The following is a 20,260-nucleotide window of genomic DNA, read 5'->3' on the forward strand; positions in this document are numbered from 1 at the left end:
ATAGATCTCGGTAAAGAAAGCCACCTGAGCTCTGCCTGAGCTAAGGGTTTACACCCAGGATGGGCAAGTTGGCCCCAGTATGGCTAGAATCCTTTAAGACATGGGATGCCTCTCAAGGCATGAAACTAGGCAGGATTTAGAAGACTTGAGTCATAGACTGGAAGCGTGTGGGGCAGATCTTGCCCTCCCCAAGCCCTGAGTCGGGAGAGACACCAGCCCGATGGGAGCCAAGCCTGGTGAGAGACTGCAGGAATGCCAAGGAGAGCTGGACAGTCACCTCTCTGGAGGGATGGGCTGATGCTCTCAGTTGCCTTTATCTATCTTTAACCACTGGGGAGGGAACTGGCTGGGCCAAGCAGGTTGCCTCTGCTCTTGCTGTGCTTGACGGGGACAGACAGGCATTCAGGGAAGGCAAATCAAATCTTCCCTTTATATGGGGTACACAACTGTCCGCAGCATTTCCATGGTTGTACAGGGAGGGCAGCCAATACATGTGTGCTAGAAAGACCCTTAACTTTGCAAACATGGTGCCCATCAAACGCCTTTGTCACTCAGTGCTGGCACAATGTGCAAAGCCAGGCTGGCTGTGGCTCAGTGGTGTGGATGGTGTGCTTGACCCAACCATCCTGACCCTCCATCTGCCAGCATGCACCCAAGTGGATAAAGCCAAATCTGCGCAGATTCAACCAATAAAAACAGTGAATATCATTTTGTCACCTGTAAGAGATCACTAAAGGCTCCAGAGGATTCCCTGACACTGGAAGTCTTTGTATCAGGGCTGGAGGCTTTCCTGAGAGTTCTGCTGCCCTTCAAAGAGGGATTCATTCAGAGCAGCACCCTGGCAGGGGCTACACAGCAGGGCAGGCAGCAGCAGCAGGCCTCCATGTCTTCCTCAAATCCCACATCACAGGGATGCTGCAGGGGATGCTGTGTAGCATTTGCCTTTTCCCATGGCACAACGATATTGAGGTCAATCACCTTGTCACACTCGGGGACAAAGCTGCTTGTTTGGCCCAAGCTCTTCGGTGCAATTTTACTCTCTGTTACCCTGCTTTTACTCTCTACCACCCTCTCCCTAGGACAAGCAAGCCCAGGACCACCAACCAGTGGTCAGAAATCAGTAACTTAATTCCAGGTAAAGAGCTGGTCAAAGCAGCCAATGGTTTAATTTTTGCTGGGAGATTCAGAAAAATAAGGAAACGAGATGGGTTAGTGGAAATCTGAACCCAAGTGGTTTGGCTGGAGAGAATCCCAGCATTGTAAACTGGCCTCTAAGAGTCCTGGAAATATCCTTATGCCTGCTGTGAATGTATGACACCATGCTCATACTACCACTGGCTTGGACCCACTGACAGCAGGACTTGTGTAGTCCCAGACAGCTGAATTTTGGCTGCTTGTGCTGCATCTCTGTTGGTTTTGCCCCATTTGGGGTTTTCCATGTTGAAATGAGCACCCTGAGGGGGCTGCAGAGCACTGGGGTGCTGCTGGAGGGCTGCAGCACTGCACCAGGAGCTCCACATCTACAAGAAGGTTATGTTGATTTGGAAAAAAACTTACATGTCATTTACAGGGACATTAAACCTGAGTGACTGTCTCTATGTAGAGTATGAGTGCAAGTAGAGACTGCAGTACTATAGAAACCCCATCATAAGGCATTGGAGAGCAACCAGCGACAGCTCCTGGCCTCTGACCACTCTCAGCAGCTATTCCAAGCAGGTGAGTTTGCCCATCTTTCCTTGTCCTCAGAGAGCAGCTGATGCTGATTAGGTCTGTAATGTTCCCAAGACAGCTCCGTGGGCAGGATCTGGGCTGAACTGGTATCTCCAGTCACCCACTCTAATGCATAAATATGCTGGATTGAGCCATACACACGCTGCTCGATGCAAGAGCCAGGCTGTGAGCTCGTCCTGGGGAAGCTAGGTCCTCCCAGAGGGAACTGTTCCAGGTGGTTTAAATTCCCTTGAGCAGGAAGTGACAAGAGATTTGGTAATGTAGATCCACCTTGGCGCAGCCCGTGCTGTCTGTGCAGCAGGTCCAGCAGATGGTCTGCCCATATTTGATGGGAAAGCTGAAGGGCATGGGAGGTTTACACTGCAAAATGCCCAGTTCTCAAGGAAGCACACTGATCAGGAGGAAACACTCTAAAAACTCCTTGTACAAAAATCCCCGAAGCGGAGAAACCCTTCTGTTACATGCTGAGACTCATTTTATCTTGACAGCTTGGCTAATATGTTGCATCGCATCTCCATTTTTCAATAGCATGTCATGACATGGCTCCGTATCATGATGAGAGCAGTTGATGTTGCGGGTGGCTGTACCATGGCAGCAGAGTTACAGCCAGCTACAAGGAATTGCACAAGGGTCTGCCAGATTCCCTAATAACAAATCCATAGCAATGGATTAGCTGTCTATGGAGATAGCTGGTAGTGTTTTATGACCCCTTCACACCCCATTGACAAAAGCACTCTTGGTATGACAGGTGGCAAGGAAACCACTCCGCTCCTCTCCCATGGATGAGGAGCTGAAGCTGTCCCCAACCTCAGCTGGGGCCCCTTTGTGTTGTCCACACAAACCACGCATCCTCAGTGCAAGCTGAGGCAGGAGACAGCCCGGGCCGCTGAGGCCCTGCACAGCTCCTGGCACTGTGGCTCCTGGCAGTGCTGCAAACAGCACAGTGTGCCCTCACGGCTCATGGCAGCTCCAGCCTCTAACCTCACTGCAGTAGGTCTCTTTAGGCATCCCTGGAACAGTGCCTGTCTCCCTGTCCCTGTCCCTGCTCAGGAGCACAGGCAGCAGTCCTGGCTTTCTCCAGAGTGATATTTGCAGCTAGGAAATGCTCCGAGTGTGCCAGCACTGGAGCCTCTGATTCGACTCCAAGTGACCTACAGGGTACTGTTAGAGCTGCTGTTATGGTGATTTTTATTTAAATCAGTATCTTCTGTGTTATCCCTGAAGCGCTCATTACTAATAACCTCTGATCCTCCCAGCACGCCTTCAGCGGCGGTCAGATTTGCTTTGCTCTGCACAGAGCTGCAGGCCCTCAACACTTCCCCTTTGCAACTCCACCTCTGCTCATGCCACCTGGGAGCGATGCTGCTTCTACCCTGGGTGCCGCTCAGCCCCTCTGGCAGTCACAAGTACCTGTGGGACTCCCAGCTGGTATTTAAGTTTCCAGACACTGTGATGGGAGGAGAAAGCCCTGTAAAATCTCATTTCCAAAGACTTTCTTTAAGTGCTGGCCTCATGTGGGATCTGATAAAGCAAATCCCAAAGGTTCTGCACGTGGCTTTTGAATTCCATGTCTGCAACACTCTTCATTACTATTTGCACACCGTGGCCCTGTGTTTATGGCCATGTGATTGCTGGGGAGAGCAGAGGTTTCTTTGCCTGCAGTTTCTCAACATGCATGGAAGAAGTCCAGGTCACTTGGTCACCTGCACAAGCAAAAAGGGGCAAGGGAATCCCTCAGGCACTAATGCAATCCTGCTAACCACACAGTGCACAAAGAAACACCCTGGTTTCCCATCATCTTAAAATTACAAGAATAAATCCTTTCCTGTTTCATTTGAGCACATATAGGTCCTTTTCTACCAGAGCCGAAAGTCTTGGTGAATCTTCCCCCGGGTACAAGTGTGGCTCAGCCTGACAGCCACAGGGTGACAGCCCTGGGGCTGGGAACCTGCCAGCGTGAGGCACAGCCCTGAGGTGAGCAGACATGGATCCCTCATGGGCACATGCTGCAAAGGCAATCCTTTCTGCCAAGCACTGTGCTAGGGGTGCTGCAGACCCTTGTGGCAACGGCCCCCGAGAATAAAGCACCAGCCACCATTTCTCTGTCCTCCCTGGCCACCCTTCCCCAAATCCCTCCCTAGCGGCTTCCCCAGGTTGTAAAAGCCAAAACCAACAGAGGGGAAAAAGTGAGGCCTAAACTTGTCACTGTGATGGCAGATAGACACGTTATGGATTTCCCATGTCAAAATAATGGATCAAAACTCATGCTGCCACCCCGGCTCCAGAAGGGCACGGCTGCTCCTGCCCATGGTTTATGTTTGATGAAACTGAGTTAGTAGCGTTTTTATCTGTCAATTAGGAACTATGAAACAGTTATTAAATAGAGTCAGAGCCCTCCTTGCTGCTCTCCTGGGCAGTGCAGGAGACACATAACAGCCTGTAATGAAGCATTAAGCAGCAGCAGTTTTGTTTCTGATAGGATTGGAAATGATAAGCCAGCGAGGCATGGCCGGATAGGGGGAGCGGGTCCCCGGCTCAGCGGACACATACCAGCAGCTGCTATGGGGAAGATCAAGACTGAAATTTCTGCCCCCTGCCCCAGATAAAGTCTCTGTAGGACTGCCGTCTCGCTGCATCTGCTTGATGGGGAAAAAGCAAGGGCCTGAATTTAATTATCTTCTTTTCCTGGTGCAGCCCTGGTTGATTACCGTGGAGCCAGGAGGGCCTTCGGCTGTGAGCAGCAATGTTATCCAAGCCCCAAGGAGAAAAAGGGCTGGTTTAAATAAGTTTTAAGAGACAGGGACTGGGCTGTTCGTGGGAAGGGAGATAACACAGGCACAACCCACTTCTGGAGGTCATCAGAGTCTGGGGAATGTTGCCACTGCCCTCCAGCTGCAGATGTGATGCCCTCCAACATCTTTCAGTATGATGGCACATCTCAGGGCTGAAATTGTCCCCCAGGCAAGGCTGGGATGTCTACCTGACCTCAGAGGTCCTCTCCCAGGATTCGGTATAGGGCAAAGCCCATGTCTAGACAGAGGGATGGTACTCCTGTAGAGAGTGAAACATCCCAGGGAGGAAGAGACTAGCATGGAAAGGGGCAGAGGTGCATAGTCCCAGTGCCAATGGGCACATTTACCTGTCTACTTCCAACCCCTCGCGTGTCAGGGTTTGGTCCTGGCAGGTCTGCACCCACACCAGCTCCAGAAGCTGCATGTGCTCACTCATCCACAGCCATGGACCCACACCCTCCTTAGCGATTGCAGGCAATGCCTGTTTACAGCCAAGGGACCACACAAACAGGGGACGAAGCAAACTGTCCTCACAGCACCTTGTCCCGAGGAACACCATGGATCCGGCCATGCCAAAGAGTTTCATACATTTTTGGGTGTTTTGCAGCTTGTTTGTTCACAACAGAAACAGGACAACAACAGCAGTGTTTTTTTTGCTTCTGGTGATTTCAAATGAAAGGTTGAGTTTCCAGGGCTTTTCCTTTTGGAGCTCCCTCTCATTTAATTAAAAACCTCATCAAACAAAAATAAAATGAACAAAATCTTGAACAGAAGTGCTTAATTCTCTAACAAAATTCAACAAAAATTTTCATCTGGCTCCAACTTCCAGGGCATTTTTCCAAAATTGCCAGTGAATAGCAAAACCTATTCATTTCTGCTTTCTGGGCAAACCCGTTAGGAATTCGAAGATTAGCATCTCCCAGTGCAACAAAGTTTCCCACTAGCTCCCTCTCCAATTGCCACCCTTCAGAGCGCAGTTATTATGTTGGCTCACTACAAACTTAGACTATTCACCCCTCTCTTCCCAGGGACTTTTCAGAGTTTCACAGTGTTTGCAAGACTATGCCCTGTCCTTCCCTTCCAGCCGTGAAGAATAAGAAGGAGTCCTGGCCCTGGCAGCAATCTGAGCTCTCCCTCCATGGGAAAATGCAGCTATTAGTAGCAAATCACTCAGAGCTACAAGGCAGTGATGGACAGGTTTCAGCACAGCAGACAGGATGGATGCTGGCAAGTAGGATGCTATGAGAGGAACACGGAGGGTACAGTGATGGGCATGCTGCCCCAGGGAAACAGCCTCCTCCTGCATCCGCTGTCCTGCTGCCATATGCCATGGGCATGTGGTACCTGCATGGAGCTCTTTAAACCTCATGAAGAGAGGCAGACTTGTTTGGTATTTATTGCTACCAAGCCATCTCCAACACGTTCATCTTGCCAAGATGAAGAAGATGACCAAGATATGGCTGAAGTAGTTGTGCTGCCTCTCTAACCTATCTACAGAATAGAAGTGGGGAAATACTGAAGTGTCAAGAGAAGCAACAGGTGCTGTAACAGAGGAGGAACCCAGGAAAGGCACAGAGCCATGTCTGCAGAGACTGGCACACCCAGGTCCTCTGAACTGCAAGCTGCTTCCTTGAGAAAATGCTGTCTTGGCATCTGCACATTAGGATGGGTTGGTGCCCAGGGCAGATTTCCACCTCTGCACCATGGTGGGTTGCTCATGGCTGCAGACAGCAGGGGAGCCCAGTACCACTCAGGCTGAATTTCATCCCTGCTCCCAGTGGGAGCTGGGTGCAAGCCCCTGGAGTGGTTTGGCACCTGCCACTGGAGCCATCACACACAGCTGGACTGGGCTGCAGAAGGAAAGATGCAGCAGGGACAAGAGAACTGGGAATCCCTGACTGTTCTGGGAAAATGGTGAGAGGTTTTCAGCTCCCTTCCAACCTTAACTGTGCCTGCAAGGTGGCCAGGATGGAAGGCCACATCTGTAACCAGTGTACCAACATCAGAATAGGGGTAAGGAGCAATCGAAGTGGTTCTCCCCTTTCTATCCCAAAGAAGATGCAAAATTAGGGCAAAAGGCAGCCCAGGGTCCTTACAAAGCACCTACAACCCTCATCTGTCTGGAGACCTTGGACTTTGCAGCCCCGCAGCAGCAGGATCCTTCCCTTGTTGCACCTCTTCAGCACAGAAATAGAGGCTCCAGGCTGTTCCTCAGGTATCAGCCTCTTATTTCAAAAAGCAGCCAAGTGTCTAAACCAGGCTGGAGCTGCTGTTGGTTCCACAGAGCTGATCAGCCAAGGGACAGACTCGGGTCAATGTGGACAGAAGACCCGTGGGCACTCTTCGCAGCAGTGGTGAAAACGCTCTGCAAATGCCTCTATCCTAGCATGAGCATCCTCCAGCTGGCAAGAGGGGCTGCAACCTGACCAGCTGTTCCATGCCAGCTTTGCACCGGGAAGGGATTCCAGGAGTGAGGGGAGGGAAGGTGGGCAACCCCTCCTCCTGCACCTTCCCGGCTTCCCTGAAATTTGCCCAAGAACAAACTCTCAGGGATTAGCAGCAGCCACATCCTGGTGAGAACAATGTTAAGGGATTATGAGATTAGAAATACCATTTATGCCGAGAGGAATAACTCTAATTCTTATCTGATTGTCTACAGATGTCAGCAATCAAAGCGCCTCTTTCATGCAAAGCAGGGAGCACTGCCCGAGTGGTAGGTGAACAGGACTTGGCCCTCTCCTAACACCAGGAGGGCCAGCTCCTTCCTGCTGATACTGGTATGCGCCCTGGATCATGTTTGGCAGCAGCTGCCGCTGTGTTAGTTCCTTCATGGGGAAAAGCTGCTCAGCAGGAGCCCTGTGTTGGGGCTGCATCCCCCCCCTCTTCTGTCTCTGCTGGGTCTCCTGCCCAGTATAAACTCACCTGTGCCCTCTCCATGCAGGGTGCTGGTGGAGAGCCTGTGGTAGTGGGTGCTGCTTTGCCCACATGCAATACCACCCCAAAACTCCACATCTCCAGATCACCTGCAAGCCCACTGGAGCCGTTTGCTACCCTGTGCCACCAGTTCCTCCTGCCCTGGGCTGTGTCCTCATGAGCAGTGTCGGCACCTTTGGACACAGCACCATGTGAAGGTGCATAGCCTCCGCTGAGTGAGGCATAGCTCTTCCTGCTCCTAGAGGGGCTAGACAGCTTCAGAAAGAGACAAACTAACCAGGTCTCGCCCCAAAACGGTGTGCTGAACCACTGTACTCTCAGTGTCTGCCTTACACCCAGCTCTATGGGCTGAGCGTGTCAGGGCTGGAGGCAGCATCACTGTCCCTGTGGCACAACTGCTCCCTGAGCTGGCCAAGCACTTTGTGCCAGCTCGCCTGGGGAGGCAGTTCCTAATGGGGTGGCCTGGGAGACTCTCCCTTGCCATTAAGGAAGGTAAGTGCTTCTGGGCGTGCTGTGCCAAGCTCCTGTCTGCACACTGGAGGCAGAGGTTCATGCCGTTTGAAGGCACATTATCTCCATTCAGCTCCTCATCAAAAGCTCTCTGTCAGTCCCTCCTTTGGAGGAGGGCTGCAGGAGCTTTCTCTTCTTCATGCTAATGTTTACTTGAGTATCTCCATCCTATCTCTCTTCTTCCTTAGCTTTCTCAGACCCGAGCCATTTCATCCCATCTCGGCAAATTTTGCTTTCTGACTTCCCTGTGCCTTGCAGACACCCCAGTGCCAAGCCACCATTTGGCCATTATCCTAAGGAGGGACATGCAGCATCCTCCAAACACCCCACAGCGTCCTGTGCTGCAGGTTTTACCTCACAGCCCTGCTCTGCACCAGCAAACACCCAAGTCACATAATCTGATGAAAGAAACAGCAACTGCGAAGCTAAATCTGCAAGACGGGGAAATGCACCTTCCTTAACTCACAGACTTGAAGGCCACGGGAGAAAATTAGTTCATCTCACCTGACCTCCTGGGTTGCACAGGCCATTACATCCCTCCATTACCCCTCTGTTGAGCCCAATAACTCGTGTTTGACTGAATCATCTTTCAGCAAGGCAGCCAGCCTTGCTCTGCAGATAACAAGCGACAGAGCAGCCGCCACGGCTTTTGGCAGTTTGTTCCGATGCTTAATCATTTTTTCTATTAAAAATATGAGCCTCATTTCTAATTCAAACGTGGTTGTGCTCAGCTTCCAGTTATTGGCTCTAGTTATGCCTTTGCTTGCCGGTTTAGTACCCAGCATCTTCCCTGCTTGGAGGTAATTACCAACGGGAGTCAGGGCATCTTTCCAGCTTTCCTTGAAGGCACCGAACAGACTATTTTAAGTCTTTTTCATTTTGGCAGTTCCACTGCTCTCTTCAGATCCTTCTTTACTTTCCTGGTTTTCCAGGGTCCTTCTCAAATCAATTCTTAAATAACATCACAGGAACAATCTTCAAGGAGCTACTGTTGTATTTGTTGTATGTATACGGCATTTGGCAGAGCTAGCTCAGTCTTGGATCCAAGAGCCCTCTTTTTGTCCAGCCTGTCCCAGTGCAAACTCAAACAGTTTGGGGCATTTCCATCCTGGCACCCTCCTGCAAGAGGTATCTTCAGCGCTCTCTGCAGTTTTGCTTTCTTCATCATAATTACACCCTGGAGGTGTGTGGCAGCAGAGACTTCACAGCACCACCAGTCCCAGGTAGCTACCCTGCTCACCCCAAATGAGAATCATCCCCCAGGCTTGCTGGGAGTTGCTGGGAGACAGGGAAGTAAGAGAAGGGAATGCTGCAAAGCAATGCCTGCAATGACTATGTCTCACAGCAGCTTTGTGAGCCTTTTAATGCCCATGAAAAAGCCCACCACTCTTTTCCACTTCTGAACAAAACCCTCAGCATCCTCTGTGGGCTGACACAGCAATACTTGCACCACTAGGGCAAAAATCACATCCATGAACGCTGTCTTGGCAGCTAAAAATACAAGTGGTGCTTCCCCTCCTGAGCCTTTAGAGGAGATGGGAGTGTTGTTGGTGTGCTTATGCTGCTCCAGCAAAGCCAGTGGTGTTTGCAAAAGCCAGGTGTCACCACCGACACTTTCAGCAAGGAACAGCCTGGTGCTCTTGCACAGAAAAACCCGGAAGTGTTTTCCCACCTGCTTTGCACTGATGTGAATAGCAAGGGTGGTCACGGTACCAGCACCTCCCTCCATGCTCTCTTCTCCAGGAGTGCAGAGTTCTGATTTTGTACCTTATCTAGCCACTTACATCCGATTTTTCATCCAATGTTTCAGGTCAGCCGGAGATAGGGGAATTCTCCCTGCCTGTGAGATGTGTATGTGATACGGAAACACCTAGTCCTGTGTGATCTGAGTGTGCTGCTTCCCTGGGGTGGGTTGCAGTGGCCAGGACTCCTGGAATTGTGAGGGCCCAACCCAACACACCCCATTTGGAAAGCCTCGTAGGGTGAGGATGGCACTGAATCATTAATCTGGTTTTTAAGTCCAGTTGTGTGGCTTTGGAAAATTGTTCCCCAGTCTGTGCCTTAATTTCCCCTTCTGCCTTTTTATTTAGACTCTTAACTCCCCTGCTTTCCACTGAGCTGGGGCTCTTCTCCCTGGCAGGGAGGGGAATGGGAGGTGGTGCAGGCTGCTCTATATCACCAGTGCAGCATGGGAGTCCATGTTCCTGGTTTTCAGTGAAGCCAAGAGAGGAAGAGGAGGAAGAAGCTGGTGAGGCCAAAGAGCCTTTTCAGAGGGCAGCTGCACCTGGCTGGTGACTCAAGTAAGTCAGGCACAGAGGGAAAGGGTAGCAGCTAGGGTCCAAATGCAGAGAGTAGGGATGAACTCAGCACTGGAGGGATGAGCATTAGGAAATCAATTAGGAGCCAGAAATGCACCCACAACAGCCAGAGGTGCTCCATGCCAGCATCCCGTCTTTGCAAAGGCACATTCAAATCCAGTACATGCTTTCAAGCAACACATCTACCTATTGTGCCAAGCCACGACACTGCTGTGCATACAGGGATGCTGCAGCACGCAGGTGGTGATGCACAGGTATGCACAGGCAGGTCGTTGTGCCCCAGAACACCACCTCTTCAGGGACACCAGCACAGGCATTTCCTTGCCCAGCACCTTCCACTATGTGCTCAGAGAGATGCCTATGCAGCACTGGATGCTTTGGGCTCTCACCTCATTGAAGGGACAGTTTTTGGGAGCGCATACTGTCTTGGGCACTTCTGTGGGAGAAGTGCTCTGTGGGCCACACCATCAGCATGTACCCCACCCTGAGAGGCAGGGATTCAGCAAGCCGATTATTTCAACTGCAAAGACAACGAGAGATGACAAATCCCAGCTTGTTCATCATACACAAAACATATTTTACAGCTCCAGCCTGCCAGGAGCCGGCACTGGCTCAGACCAACACAGGTTCCACAGCATCCAGTAAGCAACCAAAAGGCAGAGAGCTGCTTGCAGCCCTCTGCTTTCTTCCCTGACCAAGAGGACAGGATGCACCCATGACATGTGACAAGCCACACTGTGCAAAGCTGCACCTTAAGGAACATGCAGAGTTGGGGTGTGCTCAACACAAAGCCACAGTGTTAAACTGTGGAGAGGAAAAACATCCAGGGTTGGAAATGCTCAGAACAAGACAGCCCCACACGAGCAAAAATAGAGCACTGAGGTCTGAGCTACAACTCCTAACCTCCTCAAGGTTTCCTGGAATGGACCCACTGAGTGATCTCCTGGCCTCCAGAGGTGGATAGCAGCATCCACCTCCTCTTCCTACATGTCCAAGCTCAGCCACGCAGGAAATCAAGCTTCCTCTGTGAACCTGACTCTGATCCAGCCCTGGCTTTATAGTTGCTCTGTCCTCAACTTCTCTCAGCTGGGGTAAACTGCAGCACTGGGGAGTCACTGCTGGTCCCTGCTGCCATGAGCTTCTGCACATGCATTGCTGGGCTCTGCTCGATGTCCCCATAGCAAGACTGCAAGACTAAATTTCCCCATGCTGCTTGGAACATCAGGTGGTCATTGCTCACTTGCTTTCGGCAAACACCCCGCACCCTTCTCACTCCCCTGCATCACCAGGAGCCAGGCTGCCCAGTCTGGTACCCTGTGAGTTGCTGGAGAGAGGGACACCCAGTTTATTGTTAGTTGTGTTCAGCAGGCTGTGTATAGCTCCTGTTGGCGCAGAGAAAACAAGCAGCCGTCACCCTGGGGATGGTATCATAAACCATTTTAATAAGGCATTTTGCTCCCCTCTCCCCACCATCCCAACTCATGCAAACACTGCCTTGTTTAGTTGGCAGCAAACAATAAAGAACCCCAGGGAGCACAGGAGGGGGAGAAAAGGGACATCTGTTTAGAGCATTTCTACTGCATGGCTCTCCCAGGCTATTTCTATCTCTTCTTGTCAAAATTTATCAACTGCATAATTGTTTAAACAGCATTAAAGTGCTTGGAGCAAGAGCAACTGGAAATTGTCCTGTAGTTGCCTCTGGTACTGATGCTGACAGCTCAGGAAGGGACCGGGGAGAGAAGGGATCCATCGGGCATGGGAACCCTCTGACTCCTTTTCCGGGGGTGAAGACACCACCCTGTCTTGCTAAGAGGAAGAAAATAATCTCATTTTATTGCAGTGTCCTTCCCTGCTTTCCAGATCCAAAATTCTGCTCCCTGTCCTCTGCTCCCTGTTATGACCTGCTGTTAGCACACTTAGTCTGCTAAATTATTTACAGCGGACTCACTTGCTTGGGAAACCACAACTAATGACAATGTCTTTCACACCGAAGTACCCTAGATCTTGCCGTGACCCTGCTGAACCCTTGGCTGGCACCTCACTGTGTGCCCGGGCTCTGCTGTGGTTACTAGCCACCACCAGAAGTTTCAGAGAGACAAGGAAAAGCACTAGGAACTTGGAAAAGATGAGGATTTGTTGCTGCTTGCCATCTCTTCTCCTCTCAGGCAGGAGGGATGTCGCCACACAGGATTCCCACTGTGGCATCTTCCCATCCCTGGTGACACTACCTGGCCTGGGTGCCTGCAAATATGGGTACATGTGGCTGGTGACAAGAGCTACACTCTGTGCTGGTGACACCAGTGGGATTTCTTATTTTAGCACTGTCTGGGAAGCAAACAGTGAAGTTCTTTAAGTACCACAGCTGTATAGAGCTGTGAGTGAAGAAGAGAAGGCGGCATGTGCAGCATCAGTCACTTTGCTCCCTGCCCCATTGCTGCAGTGACAGAAGGTGGCCACATCCCAGCCAGTCCCTCCCCTCCCAGCACCCTGGAAGCTGAGGACACATGGCTGGTGGGCAGCAGAAAGTTTGCGCCAAATATTTTGACAAGGGGCACTTAGGAGCAGCTCAGATAAAATCCTTCCTGGCACAGAGACCAGTGCAAACAGAGTACCAGTGTGGGTACCCTCCGCTCACCCCAGCAGTCAGGGACCCAGCCTGTGACCACCGTCTCTCAGCCTAGGAGGCTTTGTTTTCTCGGCTCTAGGCATCCCTAATTCCTGGCACTGCAGAGCAAGGGTTGTGGGAAGCCCTTTAGACTGGACTTGGGCTTCTTTAATTACAGAGCTGTTTTTGTCATGTTAAGCAGGATAAACAAATCTCAGGAGAGCAGAAGGAGGCTGTGCTGCCATCCACCCAGGAGGTAGGATGCTGGTGCTGCATGAAGCCTTCCGTATTCGGTGTTTGTGCTAGGCAAGAACAGGGAGGGTTTCCCAGGAAGCTGCCAAGCTCCAAAGCCTTTTTTCCTTTTCTCCTCCAGCCCAGCAGCTGGAGCTAGGCTCCCCATCCCATGAGCTTATTTCCAGCCCAGCTGCAGGAGAGAGGATGCACAGAGAGCCTCTGGGCTCACTTCACGTGTAGGTCCAAAGCTCAGGATCACACATTCACTAAGAGGGCTCTTGCATTTTGAGCAGCCTGTCTCTGACAGACATTCCATTCCTATGTCTGGCTGGTTACCGGCAACTCTGGAACTTTGCCACTTGAGGAGGGTGGCAAGAGGGGGATGACCACCTTCTCCCCTTCACAGTGCTCTCAGGTCATGAGATGCTCCTGCTGTGACTCAGGTGGAGCTGTGAGCTCTCCACAGCACCCAACATGGCAAGAGCTCATCAGTCAGTGGGGTTGAGCATGGGGCCATGTTCCTTAAGATACGGATGGGGACCTGCCGTGGGACGTGGGATACTGCATGCACTGGCCACCTCCTGGGCATGCTCTTCCCTCAGGCAGTGGCTCCACAGGCCACAGCATTGGTAAGGCTGGGGCAGAGCTGCCAGCACTGTGGTCTTATGCCTCTGTGGCCCCTAACAAACGCCACATGACGCTCCCCTGGCCTCACCACCGCGCACTCCTCGCTGCCCCCAGCTCCCCCGCGGGAAGGGGGGGGAGCCACGAGGAAGGGAGAGGGGATATTTTTATTGTTTCTGACACCGGCTGCCCCAGATTATCGTGTTTTATGCAGCGAGCCAAAGAAGCATCACTCTGCTATGCTGCAGCTGGGCTGGCTGCCCAGCCCATCCAGGGGAAGGGCGAGAGGAACGCAGCGGGGCGCGGGTGCATGCGTGCGCGGGTGCAAGCGGACGGGTGTGTGCACACTCGGGCCACGGGGCACGGCTTCATTCAGCCCTCCCCGCCGCGGCACGCAGCGTGCATCCCGCTGGACGGGGCAGGAAGGTCGCCTGCTGCCTGCAAACATGTTTGTTTTTCTAGTCCGGCTCCTAATTCGATTAGGACTAATTGCATTTGGGAGTGTGGTGGGGTTTTTTGGGTGGTTTTTTTTTTTTTTTTTGCCTTCTCCTTAGAAAACTGGGATTGTGATTTGCATACTGTTACCCGTTATGCCTTTCCAACTCCTGGCTGTGCCAAGACCCGAAATCTAGTCACTGGCAGCACAGTCCATCCATTGAATTTTACCAGCCACAAAAACACAGCACAGCATGGGAAGGCAGTGATTGGAAAGCCTGCGTGCCTCGTGAAATAAAGCCGAATTTTGATGAACGAAGCACTCCTGCAAGCTGGTTGACCTCGTCTGTCACACTTTCTTTCTGTGGCTCTCACGAACTGGGGGTGATGCGTGACTGTGAATCACCCCAGGACTCCTGCACCTACTCAGCCTCCAGTAGGCACATAGGGAAAAGTAACCCCATCCGTAGCAATAAACCCAGCAGCTCTGGGGTGTAACTCCTGATGTTGGAATACCAACAGTCATTTAAACTTATTAGCTCCGTTCTTGCCATAGGTTTGGTCCACATTAATGTAGTCCTGCCCCAAGCACTGCCTGGGCACAGCCTTGGGGCTGACCTTGAGTGGGCCTATCCCCAAGGGGCAGGAGCACATTTGGAGGGTGAGAGGGATGAATCAAAGGGGGGGGTGCTGCTCCCTGCCAGCTGGCCCTGGTGCCAGGGAACAGCTACAGTCGTGTTTAACTTGTTGCTCTTGAAATAGCCTCAGTTTACATCGCCGCAGGAAGGGACTGGATAAGGTCATAAGGGAAGAATCCATCAAAAGGACTTTAAAAAAAAAAGCCAAAACCCAAGCTCTGTGTCACAGATCGCTGGACACAAGCAAGGAAATATCTGCACACGCTGACCCCAAGCCCAGGCCTTCTCCGTCAGCGTCTGTGCGAGTGGCAGGAGTGCTGGCCTGACCAGAGGCATCCTGCTCCGAGGCAGGGTATCCTCACCACTGGCTGCCAGGGCCAGCCAAACCTCTGCTCTCCCAAGCTGGCATGTTGACAGTGCCCTTCTGCAATTTTTCCCACCAAACCAACCCGTGGAAGCAGGCGAGCATACACCAGTCTCTGGCAATGCCTTTCTCCACTGTTTAGCTGGTGCCCATCATGAGATGCTCACGTCTGCCCTGGTGCTGCATCCCATTCCTGGGATGCAGAGGTGCATGTTTTACATGGAGATGTCACTATGTTGTTTTTTTTTTCTTCTTTATTGCAATAGGTGAAAAAGAAAAACTGGTTTAAAAACAACAGCAACAAAAAATAGATGCAAACTTGAAGTACAATCCTCCGGTTGCAGCTGGAGCCCAGCTGGGAGGAAAAAGTCTTCTAAGACAGAGAAAAGGGAAGCTCTGATTATTTATTAGTGGCCAATGCTTGATTGCTTGCTAATCAGTCCAGAGAGCACACTTGGGTTCTCCTGGCCTCCCTGCTCACATGTGGTTCCTGTTGGTTTGTCCCTTCCTCCCTCCTTCTCTCTGGTTTTGCTTTGTTTGTTTTTCTGATAATTTGGTTGTTTTTTCCATGTCATTTTCCGTCAAACCGCATGTTTTTTCCCCTTTCTCTCGCCAGGCGCTGCAGTGACAGACATGGAGGAAAGCAGGCCAGCTTAGGACTGTTTGTCCTCTGCCAGTCCCATTCCCAGTCCCTTTCCCACCATTCATTGCCTGGGAGGCAGCGATGCCCATGGAGCAGGGCTGGGGCTGGCACCAGGCTACAAGACCCCCACAGCACCACTGTGACACAGTAGGTGACTCCACTGCCTGCATCCCGACCTGTGCATCTTCTGCTGGAGGAGATTCTGCTGTATTTCCTCTCCCATACAGACCTTATCCCTGCCTGCACTCCAAACCACTGGGCAGCACCTTGCTAGGCAGTGGGCAGAGTGATGAGGTTCAGATGTCCAGCTGGCAGGGCTTGGGCATCCCCTAAGCTGGGCAGAAGGACAAACGGACAGAGCTGCTGTGTTGGGATGGAGATAAACAGATTAGAACAGGACAAAAGAATGGGAGTGGAAGGAGGGTGCCTGCCCTGGCTGCCTCCCTCCCTCCCTTCTTTCACACAAGGCCTCCCCACTCCCATGTGCGCTCTCCGGCTTCTGGCAGCCTTTCCACCGCGCGTTTCCACTCCTCTCTGGCCCATTAGCAGTATTTTTATAACATTCTGTAACGCACGGAGCCGTGTGCCAAACCTCAAGAGTGCATTATTTCCCAACGTCTTTGTTATATCCACCCCCGGGCCCTCTGGCTGCGCGTTTCCAAATGCAGAGCTGTGGCTTGTGGGGGCAGCCAGGAACCCGGCACCACACTCCTGGTACCCAGAGCCTTCCCCTCCCTCCTGCCCGCTCCTGGTGCTCAGCCCCAGGCTCAGACCAGAGATGCAGGCCGGGTGTGCAAAAAGACCTGGACCCATCTCCTGCTTCAGGCCATACTTGGGCATCTGCTGCTCTCCAGGCTGCAGGGCAGGTGATTACTGAAGATAAACACAGAGCATCCTGGTTGCTTTCCTGTGCTTTACCTCCTGCTCGGCTGCTTGAAAAATGGGGCAGACCAACAAATCACTGCTCCAAGTGCCCTGGAAGAGGCTTCCCTGGAGTAGTGCCAGCTTCCCCCAGGCCAATTTGCGCTAGGGTTGATTCATGCCCTGTAGATGGGTGATTTGGGACCCTTAGGGATAAGCAGGCCTGCGGGCCTTTCTTTCTTATCATACCTGGATGCACACTGTCCCACTGGATGAGCAACAGTGTCCCCATTTTTGCAGGGAATAAAACAGCCCAGCTACCTCCAGCCTCTGCAGGGTGCTGGTGGGCTCCTGGCCACATCCTCCATGATGTGGACCTGGGTGTCAAACCCCACCCCAAGGACCAGATGAACTACCTTTGTCCTCCCTCCCTGCCTGATGAAGCCCATTGATGAGACATCTTAACACTTGTGATTGCACCATTATGTAGCGTCCTGGCCCCTTCAGCAAGAAATCCCCACCCCGGATATCCTTGGGTACCCCCACAGCCACTGACACATCCTATGGGAGACCCCTGCTCCCTGTGGGTCAGGGCCATTATGGATAACACCACTGAGAGTGGTCCAAACGCTGATGCCGAAGCTTCACCATGTCTTCCAGCAGCTCTCCTTTTCAGCACAGTTTGATCCCCCTTAGCTATTTCCTAAGCTGTGTTCCAATTCTCATACTAATCCACATTTTCTCTGGTTTAACTCATAATTTCCCATGTGGCATCATAGCAAATACTTCACTGAAGTCAAGACAGATTACATCGACCACATTTCTGGGCTTAGAAAATTGTTTCCCTTATCAAAGAGAGCTATCAGGTTAATTTGGTGTGATATATCCCTGGCAAGACCCTCTTGTATTTTTCTCCCATTTTCCATTTCTCTCCATGTTTTTAATTGCTCCCTGTTCCAAGCGTGCCCCACAGTCCCAATGTCCTGTGGGGTCAAGCTGTCTGATCAGGACTTTTCCTTCTCTCAAGCACAGGAGACACACTGCCTCTCCCCACAGCCCTGGGTACCACCACTGACCTCTCAGCTGCTAATGAGCCTTTCTAATGAACAGATGTCCTCATACAGGGGATGAGGTGTTCCCCAAGCCTTCAATGCATTGTCTTCTTTGAAGGTGCCTCCATGACAGAGGGTCATCTTCAGGTTTTGTCCTCCCTCCTCTCCCTTAGCTTGTGATGCCCGTGCTCTCAGCATTGCCACTCAGACCCACCCAGCACGGTTCATTTGGTATCAGGCTCTGCCAAGCTTACTTTTAATCTCCCCTGAAACCTGTCTGCAGAGCCAGCTCTGCTCTTCTCTCCTCATTTGCTCTGTATTTATGTGGCTAACTCCCCTTTTCATTTCCTCTGCAAGGTCTCACTTAGCTTGACTCCTGGCAGGTCTCTCTTTCTCCCTGTGCTCGCTGACCCCCATGACAGAGCTTGCTTTGCTAATTGACACCCTTTCCCGGTCCTCGACCCTTCTCTGCTCCCTCCCCACATCCTTCCTGTGGCGTTGTATGCTCAGGAGGACTCCTGGCTTGCCTGTGGGGCACGCTTTAGGTACCGTCATTTATTTAATGAGATCTCCAGCACTCTCCACTCACAGTCTCTAGTCCCTCTCTCCCAACTGCAGTCAACTTTCTTGTTGCCCCAGTAAAAGAGAAAAATGCAGGCATAGGCCTGTTTTCATTTAATTTCCCATGCAATTGAAATGAAACAAGCCTAAGATCCCTCAAATCCCAGGTTTGGGCTCCCAATGCACTCAACTGCAGCAGGGATGCTACCACAGGGCCATGCTACAAACATCCCATGAGTCACCCATATCCACCTCCACACCCAAGCCCATCTCCATCCCCTCCTGGGATGCTCCCAAACCCACTCCTTTGCATGAAACCACACCCACACACCTCCAGGGAATCAATTATGCCCAGCAGAGCCAGGGAACTTGGGGTGGGGAGGGGGATGCAGGCAGGGGCTGGGGGTGGCAGCGCTGGGAAAAGAAACCTCGCAGAGAACATTAAATTAAAATCCAGGCAATTAAATTAATTACTTCTAAAAGCGTCTCACCTGATTAGTTCCTTGTACAGTTAATTGTGTTAACAACACCAGACATTCGCTTATTTATTTGTCACCCTATCTCCTGGGGCTGGTGGGCCCCTCCAGTGTCCGACTGGGCTCCTCAGCTGCCCAGTGCTTAGGGGGGCTGTAAGTCTCCAGCAAATGGGAACACACAGTAATAGGAAACAGCAGGATTTGGGCTCTAATGCTGAGCAATTCCCACGGGTCCCTGAGCGGATTGACAGGGATTACTATTAGCGAGGTGCTTAGCAGATGGAGGAACCATTGCAGTCACAGCGATGCCACAGCTGCAGAGGAGGTGGTTGGAGGCTGCAGCCCCCTCCCCACTACCTTCGTTTCCTGCAGACCTGGGCTGCAGCCCCTCATGCACTGTCACAGCCTGGGACCTTTCCCTAGACGGGATCTGACAAGCACATGCCCAAGCAGAGGAGCTGCAAAACCTCTTTGTGCTGCTGCCCACACTGCACCCAGCTCCTGCCTGTTCTGCCTCTGAACTACTCCTGAACACTCCTCACCCCAACAGCGCAGTTAAGAGGCCCCCAACTCATTTGCTAGGCAGTGGCCTTTTTGTCTGCCATGCTCCCAGCCTCCACACCTACTCGCTGGTGTGAGCCCTGCCCTCTGCTGACTGCTTCCCCTTGTCTGCTTATCACATCGCTTTTCAGCTTCTTCCAGCACTCCTACTCCTTGACCCACATGCCAGGATCCCTCTCAGATGACCCTAAAACATGAGTCAGACACCATACAGCATCTCCAAAATCTCTTCAACAGGTGCAGTGAATCCCTCCTGCTGGATTTTCAGGGCTTATGCAGACCTTCCCGTGACCCTCTGCCCCTGTTCCGTGGTCTAGAACGGAAACACCACCCTGGCTCTGATACAAGGTGCAGAGGGTGAGGCAAGGAGTAGAGAAAGGCTCTGCTGTGTCTTCCAAACCTCGAAACATACAACCACCTACACGATGCATCTCTAGATGGCAGAGCTTCCAGCTGGTGCCTTGCAGTATCCTCTGCAGCAATCATCCCAGAGCCGGCTACACCCGCTGGTGCCCCCAGACACCCACAGCTGCCAGTTGCAGACACTGTACTGTGAAACACACAGTTGCTATCAGATGTACAAACACAGCAGCCCCTAAAACACACAGCTGCTATCAGGTCTCAGCATCATGTGAAATACGGCACAACTCTTATCTCTCCGCCTCCGCCCCCCCACTGAGACCTGTGAATCCGTGGATCTTGTCCTTAAGATATGCAAAATGCTGGGGAATGTGGAGCTGTCCTCCAAGATCCTGTGCACCCAGGACCCTTCGAACACACAGGGATCACCAGCACCTTTTGGCTGCTCTTCTGAAACAATCATGTTGCAGTAACCCCAGCCAGGCCTTCTCCTTCCTGACTGCAATCCTCTCTGACAGCTCAGCCCCAACTCTTTCCACCTGTGGAGATTGTTGCTGTGGC

At 51.9% G+C, this 20,260-nt stretch overlaps 1 protein-coding gene across 3 annotated transcripts in view; it reads right to left on the reverse strand.

Annotated features, from left to right (window-relative positions):
• Positions 1 to 20,260, reverse strand: part of CNTFR (ciliary neurotrophic factor receptor) — a 202,884-nt gene that overhangs the window by 37,392 nt on the left and 145,232 nt on the right. The window lies entirely within an intron of this gene.

Source organism: Lepidothrix coronata, unplaced genomic scaffold (genome assembly GCF_001604755.1).
Source record: "Lepidothrix coronata isolate B3197 unplaced genomic scaffold, Lepidothrix_coronata-1.0 Scaffold72, whole genome shotgun sequence".
Taxonomy (NCBI): domain Eukaryota; kingdom Metazoa; phylum Chordata; class Aves; order Passeriformes; family Pipridae; genus Lepidothrix; species Lepidothrix coronata.